The following is a 13,806-nucleotide window of genomic DNA, read 5'->3' as shown; positions in this document are numbered from 1 at the left end:
CCACTACCGAAACTGCTAGAAAGTATTTCAAAATGATTTTTACTAAAAGCTGGATTTTAAAAGGGAAGATTGACTCGTATTATGATTTGAAGGACTGTTGTGGTTATTGAGCCTAACGTGAATGTGGATTCGTTGTTTCCTACTGCTCAGCCTTTATTTACTCTTATTACTTACTAGGTTGGAGTACTCACATTACTCCCTGCACCTCGTGTGCAGATTCAGGTATATCGGAACCTGGTAGCGGGTGTTGATATCTCAGTCGTGGAGTCATCAGAGTTAGCAAGGTGACTGCATGACGTTCGCAGCACCGCTTCCTTCCCCTTATTGGTGTTACTGTATTTAGTACATTTTTAGACTTTTGTTGTATTCAGACCTTGATAGTTGCTCATGACTAGTGACACCCCAATGTCGGGCTGGTATTTTATTCTGCACTGTTATTCCAGGATTTTATTATGAAACATTGTTTAATTTAAAGATTTAAAAATGACTCTTTATGCTTAAAGGGTTAAGGTGAGTGTTGTGTTGGTTGGCCTTGTCTTCACGAGAGTCGCCATCACGACCGGGCCGATTTGGGGTCGTGACAACCGACCCCATGTGCTGGTAAGTGCCTAGCCTAACCTCGGCGAAGTAGTGACGAGGCTAGGACCAGACTACCAAATAAACCTGTGCAGTTAAATCATATACAGCAGAAAAGAAGAATAGTAATGTACAGTTAAGTATGAGAAGGGGTAGCTGTAGACATATGATTTTTGACCCTCCTTGAGATTTCACCCATTTTAGCATAAAATATTTAGTTTGGGCCCAATATCGATATTTCAATTAGTCTCGACTCTTTTACTTTATTTTATCAAAAACAATTACAAAAATATTTCTTCTTTTTAGTTGCTTTTAATTTATTACTTTTCGTAAAACTAAAAAAAAATGTATACAAAAAAAAGTACCTTATTTTTATTTTAGTATGATATTTGAAAAATACCAAAAATAGGTTTGTTTTAAGGATTGGTCTTATCTTGATAGTTATTTTACTTAAGTAAGATTAATTAATAAACAATGTAGTACTTTAGTCTTGCTCGCGCGAAAAGAATAAAAACTTGGGCTCGAGCAACCCATTTTTAGACCTAATTTTGGACCTAACCCATAATTTCCAAGCCCATAATTCCTAGGCCCATACGAGCCCGGAACCAAAATGTGGTTTTTTTTAAATCAAACTACACAAATAGGTGGTAAAAAAAAAAGTTACATTTTTATATATAGCGCCACAATACCTGCCGCTGTACATTAACAGTAACAGAACTGTTAATGTATAGCGCCAGGTATTGTGGCGCTATACTGTAAAAGCTGACATGGCCAGGTATAGCACCACAATACCTGGCGCTATACATTAACGGTTCTGTTACTGTTAATGTATAGCGCCAGGTATTGTGGCGCTATAATAGATTTTCCTGGCCTCACCAATAATTTAGGACTTCAATAATTCAAAAGCATATAGTGCCAACGTTTTTGGCGCTATACATATAAAAAAAAAATTCGGCTAGCCATTTCCTATATAAAGAGGTTTGGATTGTATAGAAATTCATCCAAAAAAATTTGTTAACTCTTGTTGAAACGTTTATTGTTCTTAAATTCTCCAACAGTTTTTCATTATGTCTGAAGAGCGTAGAATAAGAGTTTCATTATATTGGGGGGTGAGGTTGTGATGGAGAATAATTCTGTGGGCTACAGTTTACCTGCTCAGTGTCATGTTAAATTGCCACTTACAATAGAGTACGATAAATTGATATCGTTATTATGCAAAAAACTGAGTGTGAGGAAACGTTCAGTTATAGTTAAAGTAACCGGAAGATATCTGTATTCCGTCACTCCGCAAGGGGTTGTTTTTTACTCGGAGTTTAACATCGACGATGATGAAACTTTGAGTGATTTTTTGAGGACTTCGGACGAATGTCGGGAATTTCTTGTAATCACAATGTTGGAGATGTACGTGAAGGTTGAAGACGTTCCCAAAAACGAGGTTGTGCGTAGCAGAGATAACCCTCAGTCATCGGGTGGTTATTCTGGAGCAGTTTTTGCCGGACAGGTTCCGGATGAAAGAGTTTTCATTGATTTAAACTTATCACCGGCGGCGAATGAGCAACGAGAAAATAATTTATACCCTGTTTTCCATAATTCACAAGACGAGTGGTAAGCTTTAATTTTCATTTGTGTTAATAAGGTATATTTTTGGCGTACTTGAATTTGTATTAACGCTCATATATTTAATAAGGGGTACCGGCCGGATATGAATTATACAAGTGGCCCATCCGGTAGGAATCACCTAATTGAAAACGTCCATCATGGAATTTCATCACATTACGACTTGTAAGTAAAGTAATATAAAACCATTTGGATATCATTTATTAATTCAGTAGCTTATATTTTTGTTGGTTGTGCAGTGAAAATGAGCAAGTTGAACCACCTGTACTCACTCAATTGATGGAAAACGATGTATTACATCGGGATCTGGCAGATGCACAGAGTGAGGAACAGAACAGTGATTACGATAACAATGCTGATGAATCTGGAGACGAGACACCCTTTTTCGTGAGGATGGTCATGAACAGGATGAGGAGGAAGGACCTGATTGGAAGAGAGACCCACCTAGATGAAGAGTGTACGAGTCCGAAGTGCCGTTTCATTCAAGGGAGATTCCTTACATTGATAACTTTCCAACCGTGCCGGATGTGGAAGCTCTCACAAGGGATTTTGATGAAATTCGGACAGCAATGTGGGATGAGTCTTGACCAACGGTGCTTGCAAAGGGGATGCTTTTTCCTGATAAAGCACGCTTAAGCAGGGCTTGTAAAATGCACAACGTAAAAGAGTGTCGTGAGATGCAGGTATGGGAGTCAAGTCCGATGGTATACAAGGTTGTTTGCCGCAGGTGGTTTTGACCATGTAAATGGATGTTGCGTGCGACCAAGAAGAAGACAGGTATGTGGAAAGTGGGTAAATATATTCCCACCCACACATGCGAAATGGACACATTCAACGGTAATCACTTCAACTTGGATATTGACTTGATATCTCTTGTACTTATTCCGCACCTCGAAGCATCCATAAGGTATACAATCAAAGAGTGCATTACATCAGTCCACCAGGAATATGGCCATACCATTACGAAAAGAAATGCATTTCTCGGGCGCAAACGAGCATTTGAAATTGTCTACAGTAATTGGGATAAGTCATTTGCATCTCTGCCAAAGTACATGGCCGCACTGCAGCACTTTAACCCCGGGACAGTTGTTGAATGGAAGCTTGAGCAGAGTCTAGGAACACCAGAATACATATTCAATTACGTGTTCTGGGCGTTTAAGCCAGCAATTGATGGTTTTTTGCATTGTCGGCCCGTAATATCCATAGACGGAACTCATGTCTATGGAAAATACGATATCAAGCTATTGATAGCCGCGGCAGTGGATGCTAATGGACAGATATTTCCTCTAGCTTTTGTTGTTTGTGCCAATGAAAGCACAAAGACGTGGACGATGTTTTTGCACCACCTGAAAGAGCACGTTGTCAAACAGCGTTCAGGTATTTGTGTAATATCTGATCGGCACGGTGGTATATTAAGTTCTGTGGAGAACTTGCCTGCATGGCAAGAACCTTATGTATACCACCGTTACTGGGTGAGGCACTTTAAGGCCAATTTCCAGAAGGCACATCCCAACAAGGATCTACATGATTTGATATGGATGGCAGCAACAGACTACGAACAGCATAAATTTCGGAGGCATATGGATTCTATCAGGCAAGAAGACGAGGCAGCCTATCGTTGGTTAATGCGACATGACCCTGAAAAGTGGACGTTGCATGCGGATGGTGGAAGACGATTGGGAATTCTTACTACAAACGTGTCAGAGTTCTTCAACGGGTTATTAAAGTCAGCAAGATGATTGCCCGTCACAGCCATGGTGTGGATGTCGTTCAAGCAGATGGCGGAGAGGTTTGTTGAACGGTCTGCAGCTGCAACGAAATTGATGGAGAGGGGTGTTGAATTTATGCCAGTGCCTATTAAGAGATTTGAGAAATACAGACGGCGAGCACATTGGCATTCATTTTTGCAGTATGATAACGAAAGAGGTGTTTTTGAAGTTCGCACCGCTATCCATAATAATCGAGGTAATAATGTACATATTGTAAATGAATCTGCAAGGTTATGCTCCTGTAGGAAATGGTCCATTTACCACATGCCTTGCTCACATGCCATCAAGTGTTTTCAACGTGTTGGTTATGCGGAGACCAACTATGTTGATCAACAATATAGTGTTTCCATGTACCTAAACACATATAGTGATCAGTTGCAGCCAGTGGGTGCTGAGCATTATTGGCCTCCGGAACCATTTAAAATGGTGTGTAACAAGTCCTATTTGTCTAAAAGACAGGTGCAGAAGAGAACGCGTATACGGAATCAAATGGATGTTAGTGACATCGTTTATGCGCGCAAATGTGGTATATGCTCGCAAACAGGACACGACCGTCGTAAATGTCCTTCAGCTGGTTTGGGTGGAAAAACTAATCAAGCGCGTGGTGGGTGTTCTTCAAGTGTACCTAACTACCCATGAGTTTATGTTGTAATAATTAGTTGTTATGTCTATGTTGCAAGATTTATGAAATAAAATTATGTTTGTTAACTATGATTTGTACTTTTCCATTTACCTATTTAAATATTAATTTAATAAAACTATCCGTATATTTGTTAAGTATTTGTCGTCTTGTCGAACTGAAAAGGCTGACCAGCTGATATAAAGGTGTCTTATCAACATCATAATATTTAACACGCAAAATATAGCGCCATTACATTGTACGTTATGTGTGTGTTGTCTTGTCGAACTGAAAAAGCTGACTAGCTGACATAAAGTTGTCTTGTCAACATCATGATATTTAACACGCAAAATATAGCGCCAGTACATAGTATGTTATGTGTGTCTTCTCTCGCCTATAAATAACGGGCTCATTGTAATTATTTTGTGTGCTCAAAATTTAGTAAAAGCAAATATTTCAATACAAGTAAGGTTTTTTTACATTACAGACAAATGTATTTCACAAATGGCTCAACCTCTTCGTCCACCAAAGTGCAATTGTGGAATAGCATGCTTGACGCAAAATTGTTGGGACGGTGGTGAAGTTGGATGCCGCTACTGGCACTGTATGAACCAGTTTTACAAGGTTTCCGGCGAACCTATTTGTGATTTTCAGGAATGGGTCGATGAACTATGTTATCAGGAATGTTACAGAGAACAACTGCAGTTTCTTTATAATACATGTTTAAGACAACGAGAAAAAGAAAAAAAAAGCAATACAATTATTGCAGACTTGAGGGCGAAACTGAAGGAGGTGGGAGAAGAAAAATGGAAAACGCAATGGAATTGTGGAGCACAAGAGGAACGTAAAAAAAATATAAATTGGAACTTGCGGAGGTGAAGGCGAAACTGAAATAGGTATAAGAAGAAAAAGAACAACTGCAAGAACGATTTAAGTGGTTGGAGCGGAAAATAAATGGCAACAGGGGCTAAACAGGCCATGTATGTGTTTAGTGTATTTTTCATATTTCATGTATTTTGATTGTATTGGCCTGCTATGTTTGTGTTTGTGTTGTAGTAATATTCTCCTTGTTTGTTGTACTAAATTTTAATTTAATTGAAGTAGAAGTTAAGTTTAACTGCTTGTTTTGTTCTACATTTTATTTTATGAAACTATCAAACGAATGGAGAACTAAAAAAAGTAATGAGCATATTCGATTAAATATTGTTGTTAATTTATACAAAAATATTATCTGGGCAATGTCAATGTGTCCCGCATCCGGTGTGTCTCAATGCAGCCGTTGTCCTGAGGCGCATCCCCTCCCGCCCGGGTAAGCTATCAGGATCATCATCATCAAGTCGTCTCCTTATAGTTGGATGCGGCGAAGGATGACATGTATCCGTGGTGCTGTCAGCTCCAGTAGAAGGCTACATAATAATATGAAACTTAGTATAGGAAAATACATAACAATTCACAACAATTTATATTGTCTTACCATCATCATGTCTGGATCCTGAATATAGTCATCTGTCGCAGCACCGCATGAACCCTTAAAAAGAAAATTAATAAAGTTAAAGAAAATAAATAAGTTACAGTTAAAAAAAATCAAATTCAAATTTAATACTAATAAATTCATACCTGCACATGTGATGTGGAGCCATAACTCAGTCGGCACTCACTATAAAAATCTCGGGTCGGTCGATCCTCAACAGTGGTGGACGGGCCTGGAAAGTATCTACCCCAATCCACTCCTTAAATATCTGAGCCGATGATCAATAATTGACCCGATGGGGTCACTTACGATGGCACTAGAGTGTGATAAATTCCAAGGCTGTAAGACGGCATGTCCGTCTCATGCATGCCACCTGCCATATCAGCAGTAGGAGCCTCAACGCCCCCTTGCTGGGGACCACCTCCTCTCCGCCCACGACCACGTCGCCCGACACCACCTGCACGTCGGGCACCACCAGCTCGTGGGATACCACGACCTCGATGGTACTGCGTTGGGTCCATATAATCAGCCTCGTGTGCCAAACGCTGATCCGATCGGGCTCGCTGCAGTGTCTGGGCAGCCACATCCATGAATCGACGACTATACTCTTGCATGGCCACAGGATCGTAGACATAACTCTGCATCTGCTGCCCCATATGATAGACGGTATGCAATCTAATCGCCTGCATAAAGTAAAAAATATAAACTACATATTTGACACTAAATTACAGGTATATAATTAATAATAACAGAAAACATACCAGGGCCTCGTGTCTCCCGGCATATGGGACGTACCGACCATGTGCCTGATGAACTGGGTTCCCGATAAAAAGTCGGGAAACAGTGCGGTACCATGCCATATAACGTTGAATAGGAAAGTGCTGCGGAGGTGGGGTCAAGTCCCCTCGCCTATCCCAAGAACCCAGCTGCTTGTTAAGCCATGCCATAAATGTGTCGTCTGCCCTGGACCGATCATCCCTCTCATAATGTAAAGCATGCCATGCAGGCGGAGTCGGTATAGGCTGCGGCAGGCCAAACTAGGAAAATACCCGCTCGGAGGCATGATGCTCGACAATATCGAGGCATATGAGCGGGACAGAAGCTTTCCAAATATGTCGGCCGAACGTGCAATACGCTGGCAGGGTACCTATCACCTCATCGCTATACGGCGTCCAGATGAACTATCAAATAAGAACACAAAAAGTTAGTATGCGCAGCACTAAGTTAATCTATAACAGGTAAGTTTAGTTAGATATTCACCTGTGCGTCATCCAGCAGATCCAACACATCCCTGCAGAGCGGGAGATTATGATGGGCATCATACTCTCGTGCAAGAGTACGACGCATAACCCACCTACAGGCTAGAGGGAGTTGCGAAAGTTCTACATTAGCCGGTAGATGTGGTAGAGGTGGCTGAAACTGCAGAAATCGCTCCCAGGCCCAAACCTAACATACAAAGTTGACGTAAATTATAAGATTAACTATAACTAAGTAAAATTGTAACTAATGGACATATTATTTGAATATATTGTCACCTGTAGAAGCGGCAGAAACCCACAAACGTCTCTCTGTGTACCGATGCAAGCCCGGTACATCTGCCTGTACAGGTATGAGATGACAGCACCACCCCAGCTGTAGATGACTGTATCCTCGAACCGGGCAATATGATGCAAAAAACAGAGGCTCACTAGGTTCCCCGAAGTGTTCGGGAACAAGACCCCCCCAAATAGAAGGAGCAACAACAGCCTCGTATATCGCTGTACATCCACCTCCGCTGACTCGTTGGTGATAGTATGGTGGATCTGCACCAGGTGGTCTCTAATGGGGACCAACTGTATACGACTGGACCCAGACGCTACCTCCTCGTCCTCCGGCATGAAACCAGTGAGCATGTGCAACATATCCCAATATGCCTGCCACGAATAATATCTCATGATCGTAGGCAGTAAAACTGGCAAGCCATCAGCGGACAGGCCATATAAAATCTCAGTATCCTGCAGTGTGATGGTGGCCTCGCCGATTGGCAAATGGAAAGTGTGCCTCTCCGGTCGCCAGCGCTCAATCAAGGCCATGATCAAAGCATAGTCGAGTTGTATCCGGCCAATCCTAATAATCCTATATAATCCCATTTCCTCCAGGTAATGGACCACGCAGGGATGTAGAACGCGGGGAGGACTCAAAAACTCCCACAATAGATCCACTCTCTTAGCCCGGAAAGTCTGCGTAAGCAACTGTCCGTCCCATATATAGTCGGATCTATGCTGGGGCTGTAGGGCTAGTAGATCCAACGTCCGAGGGCCGGGATGTATAGTCGCGTCCATGTCGTCAACTGTAAACTATCATTAAACTATCATTAATAATTATGTGCTTTTCATTATAATTTAAATTCATATTTTTTAATAACTTAATTGTACAAATTATATATATATATGTGTGTTTGTGTGTGTGTGTCTTTATTATAATTTAAATTATTATTTTTTAATAACTTAATTGTACAAATTATATATATATATATATATATATATATATATATATATATGTGTGTGTGTGTGTGTGTGTGTGTGTGTGTTTATTATTTAAATTCTTATTTTTTTAATAACTTAATTGTACAAATTATATATATATATATATATAATTATGTGTTTTTATTATAATTTAAATTATTACTTTTAATAACTTAATTGTAAAAATTATATATATATATATATAATGTGTTTTTATTATAATTTAAATTCATATTTTTTAATAACTTAATTGTACAAATTACTAATTATGTGTGTTGATACAATTATTAACTTAATTTTACAAAGTTTGCATTTTCAAATACCAGTATAAGATACTTAACCAAAAAGAATTCTAAGCTAAAATACTACACATTACTACGCTACAAGGCTCTAAATTTTACTACGCTATAATGGTCTATGTTTTACTACGCTAAAAAGGTCTGGATTTTACTACGCTAAAAAATAATCTAAACTAAGCATAAACAACAAATAAATTTAATTGCAAATAAAATACAAAACGGAATAAAAAAATATATATATAAATCAGGATATTAACAGACAAATTTATTTTACTAATTTATATTTTATTAGAAAACACTAATATTAAATTCAGATAAATTTAACATGATAGTTTCGGAAAAAAACACAAACCGAAATAGAACACATACAAATTAAATAATATACATTATTATAAATGTTTCAACTTAAAATAAATCGAAATACCTCGATTTAGAATTTTGGCAAAGCAAAAAGATTGAAATTTTGACTCCGGAATTGTGAATCAACAATAGCACGAAACTCTACTCGAATGTGGGACCCTTTTTCTTCGAGTTTTATGTGTCGGGGGACCCAATTTTTTTTATTTTTTTTTACAAAAACGGGAAAAATCGGGGGGGACCAAGAAGTGGGGAAGAGTTTTAAAAAAATGGGGGATGGATAAATTGGAGAAGAAGAAGGAGAGCTTTTGAAATATCTATGTATAGCGCCACAATACCTGGCGCTATACATTAATGTGCTATGTATAGTGCCAGGTATTGTGGCGCTACACCTAGCCATGTCAGCTTTTACAGTATAGCGCTACAATACCTGGCGCTATACATTAACTGTTCTGTTACTGTTAATGTATAGCGTCATGTATTGTGGCGCTATATATAAAAATGTAACTTTTTTTTTACCACCTATTTGTGTAGTTTGAGTAAAAAAAAACATATTTTGGTTCCGAATTCGACCCATACCCCTAACATAATTCCTACTCCTATATAATAGTACATAATCCCTACATAGAACTAGGCTATAATACCCTAGACTCTATACACAATCCACCATTTTCCATGATTGTCAGAAGAAGGACCTAAGAGCTAAAGGACACAAATATAGAAGACAAAAAAAGGGCTGCCTAGACCTAAGGACTTGAAGCTGTCCACCGTTCCCGTCTTGGACATTAAAAAACTCCAAAGCTAAAAACGAAACAGGGAGCTGACCAAAATCGATATGAAAAGTTTCAGTCGTTATCCCCTTTCCCATTATACACCAACTGACGAAACCCACCAAAAATCATTGACCCCTAGCAGCCATCTTCATTTCGTGCTTTAGTTCTAATAGAATGATATCCATACCGGACTTTCTATTTTTGGGCTAAAAGAAGTGTGATCTCAATCAGTCCGAGTTTCTGTTACCGTTGGAGTCATCGAGGTCACCGCGGTCCTGAGAATAAATTTGATTTGCTAGAGGTATTTTATTTTTATATCTTGTCTTTATGACTTACTGAAATTTGTTTGATTGAGCATTAAAGTTCGGGATAATATACATTGTTATTTGAAAGATTTCCTTTAGCTGATGTTTTGTTTGTTTGGATCTATTGTTTTAATTTCTTGACTCGTGAATTAATCTTATCTTACCTATTATTATTTTAGTTTATTCCGAGGGGTAACTTATATCGTTTTTCATATATGAATGAACTTAATTGAAGTCAGAAGAGGCAATTTGCTTATTTATGTTGTATTGAGAATTAGCTTGCAATTTGACGTTTTTGTCTGTAAGTTAAAAATAGCGTTCTTATCAATTGTAAGTTACCATACAGTTCATTGCTATATTTGATGCCATTTTGGGGGTGGTCACCCCAGCTAGTTATAACTACAATTGCTACAAGCTTCGATAGCATGCTTTTCTTGACCATATATATTGTATACCCCAAAATTCATGAACATCGTAACTTGCTTAGGCGCATTTTATAATAAATCATGGTGATTATGGGTATGGTTCCCGTAGCACAGTCATGATACCTAATTCCCAAAGTCGGAGGTGCATTTCATGTAACCCGATTATAACAACTTCGAATAATAAAACCCTTTGGAATAATTCGAGGCGTGCCATGCCAAATAAAATCCTGAAAGTCATGGCCCTCACTCAATTAATTTTAATCCTTAGAAATGGAGGCGTGCCATTTAGTTGAATTTCCATGGCCCTCGCAAATTTGAAAATGCGTAGTTGCTTTAGGCGCGTTATTTTAATAATATTACCTTCCTAAACTTGGGTGCACATTTATGTGACCCAAATCCAAATCTCAACGATGTTAAGATATGTCAAAAACCGCGGGTGCATTTATGTGACGTGTTTTAAATAACGTTGAAATCTTCCTAAAAAAAGGTAATTAATAAAAGCTGTTAATAAGTTAAAATTGCACCATAGGTTAAACCATGTTCTAAAATCAAGTAAATAGGCCAATTATAACAGTTGAGCGACCGTGCTGGAACCACGGGACTCGGGAATGCCTAATAAATTCTCCCGGGTTAACAGAAATCCTTACCCGGATTTCTGTGTTCGCGGACTGAATAACATAGTCAATCTTTCCTCGATTCGGGATTTAAAACCGGTGAATTGGGACACCATAAATAATCCCAAGTGGCGACTCTGAATTTGTAATGAAATAATTCCGTTTCGATTGTCACTTTATGTTTGAAAAAACTCCCTTCATATACTCCCTTTCGGGGATGTAGGTGAAAAGGGAGGTGTGAGAACTCTGGCGACTCTGCTGGGGACCGAACCCAGAACTTTTGGTTCAGGGTTCAAGAATTCGAACTTAGAATAATTGTTGTATTTGGCGTTGTCTGTTATCTGATTTTATTACATGTTTGAGCCTAATGTGCTAAATGTTGCTTTTTACCGCTTTGATATTATCTGAACGGTATATATAAACTACTACGAAACCCCTTTGTTCTCTCTCCCGAGGAGTGCACGCTGGTCGTGACTTCTTTATGTTAGTGTCATATCCCAAATAGAATGAGGTTCGGACAAGTTGCAAAGCTGGATGATCTTTTTGTTACCGGTACGCAGCCCCCCCTCGGCTCGAGTTGTCCGCTCGTGTAAGCCAGGTCTAGAACAAATAAACCCAGGTTTTAAACCTAGTATAACACGACCTCATGCCGGATCCCTAGTAGGAACGCTTGTTTGCATCATGTGCATTTTGACTTTGGGGACTCAACACAAGGGTTGAGTCCGTCTAAGATAGGTGTACCCAAAATAACAGACCATCTTGATGCATCTTATATGCTACATGTTGCATTTCTCCGAGGGTAAAAGGGTCATTTGGCGGACTAATGATAGTTGAGGGCAAATGAAAAAAAATGAAAATAAAAAAAAGGAGGGTGAAGTGTGAAGAGAGTGGGGCCCAATTATGTTTTCTATCACATTTTTTGTTAAAGAAAAAGAGCTTGAAAATTCAAAAAAGGATTTTGCACTTTTTCATCATTTTTCGAAAATCAAAAATCAAAAAAAAAAGAAGGAAAAAGAAAATCCAAAAAAAAAAGATGTTGCATGTCTCATCATTTTCAAGGAAAAGACAAAAAATATATATATATTTTCTCTAAATTAGTCGTTTTTGTTTTAATTCTCACCCGTTTCCAAATTGTCCGAACTACGCATACCTGATTCTCGTCTTTCGGGACGTGATACGTAGGCAACCCACATAGGGTCCGGTCTTCCTAGTAAATCTTAGGTTCTTGGTTTTGCGGGGTCATAGCCAAATTTTGCACTTCTAGCCACTTTTGGCCAAATAAATCATTTTGCAAAAATAACCTCAATCATGTCTTGCATGTGTCTTAGGGAATGTTATTATCTCACATAGTGCTAGTTTAAGTTTTTTCATACAGGTATGGATCTACTTACTGGACTTTGAGCATGACAGATACCTCAGGATCACTGCATTCAAGAGTTACTCGAGGATCCCCTTTTATGTTTTTGAGTCAATTGTTTTTGTTTCATTTTTTAGTCCTGTGTAGTAGTATTTAGTTTTTTAGGTGATGTTAGATTTTGTAATAGTCAGGTTAAGTTTGCCGAGTCTTTTGTTATTGTATTTCTTATTTTGTATGTGGAAATGTGTTACAAGTCAAAAATCCAGAAAAAAGAGGAAATTTTGCGTTTTTGTTATAAGAAAAAAAAATTCTCCTTTGAGATTGTTTTTCCTTTAGCCAATTAATATCTAGGACTTAAAATGAATTGTTTTTATATTTCCTCTAATATATTAGGACCAAAATTCAAAAAAAAAAAGAGTTTTCTTTTAGTACTTCTTTAAAAAACCTTCTTTAAGGTATTAATTCCAAAATCCAAAAAGATTTTCTTGTGAGGTGTTTCTTTGGGAAATTAATGAAAGATGAAAAAAAATCTTTTTATTTTCATTAGAACTTTATGATATTGTACATAGAAAAATAGCATACTTTATCTTTTGTTTATCATTAGAATTTTTCTTTTAGGCAATCAAAATTGAAATCCAAAAACATTTTGTTTTATCTTTTTCATTGCTTGCTTCGAAATCTTGCGTCAGGATATCAAATAAAAATTCAAAATATTTTTCTGTGGTTTATTCTTTCGTTGCAATATGTTATAGAACATTAAGTCTAGAAAATTCAAAAAAAAAGAGATTTGTTTCCCTTTTCTCGTCAGAGTAGTCATTAAGGTAAAAAGAAGAGAATGTTAGTTTGTTTCCTTTATTCCCGATCTGCCAGAACTACGCAAAGATCTGATTCATACGGGGTCATGATACGTAGGCAACCTACATAGGGTTCGATCGAATCATTTTTTTTATTAAAATAAAAAAAGAAAAAGAAAGAAAAGAAAAAAGGGAGGTGAAATTATGGGATGTGAGATATGAGAGAAAGAAAGAATGATGATTAAAAAAAAAGAAATGAAGGAAAATGGGTAAGCCAGCAAGTGCTAGAAAAGCAAATAAAAGAGAGGTTGAAATGAACAAATTGG

Source organism: Nicotiana sylvestris, chromosome 6 (genome assembly GCF_000393655.2).
Source record: "Nicotiana sylvestris chromosome 6, ASM39365v2, whole genome shotgun sequence".
Lineage (NCBI taxonomy): Eukaryota > Viridiplantae > Streptophyta > Magnoliopsida > Solanales > Solanaceae > Nicotiana > Nicotiana sylvestris.
This window is presented reverse-complemented; position numbering follows the sequence as displayed.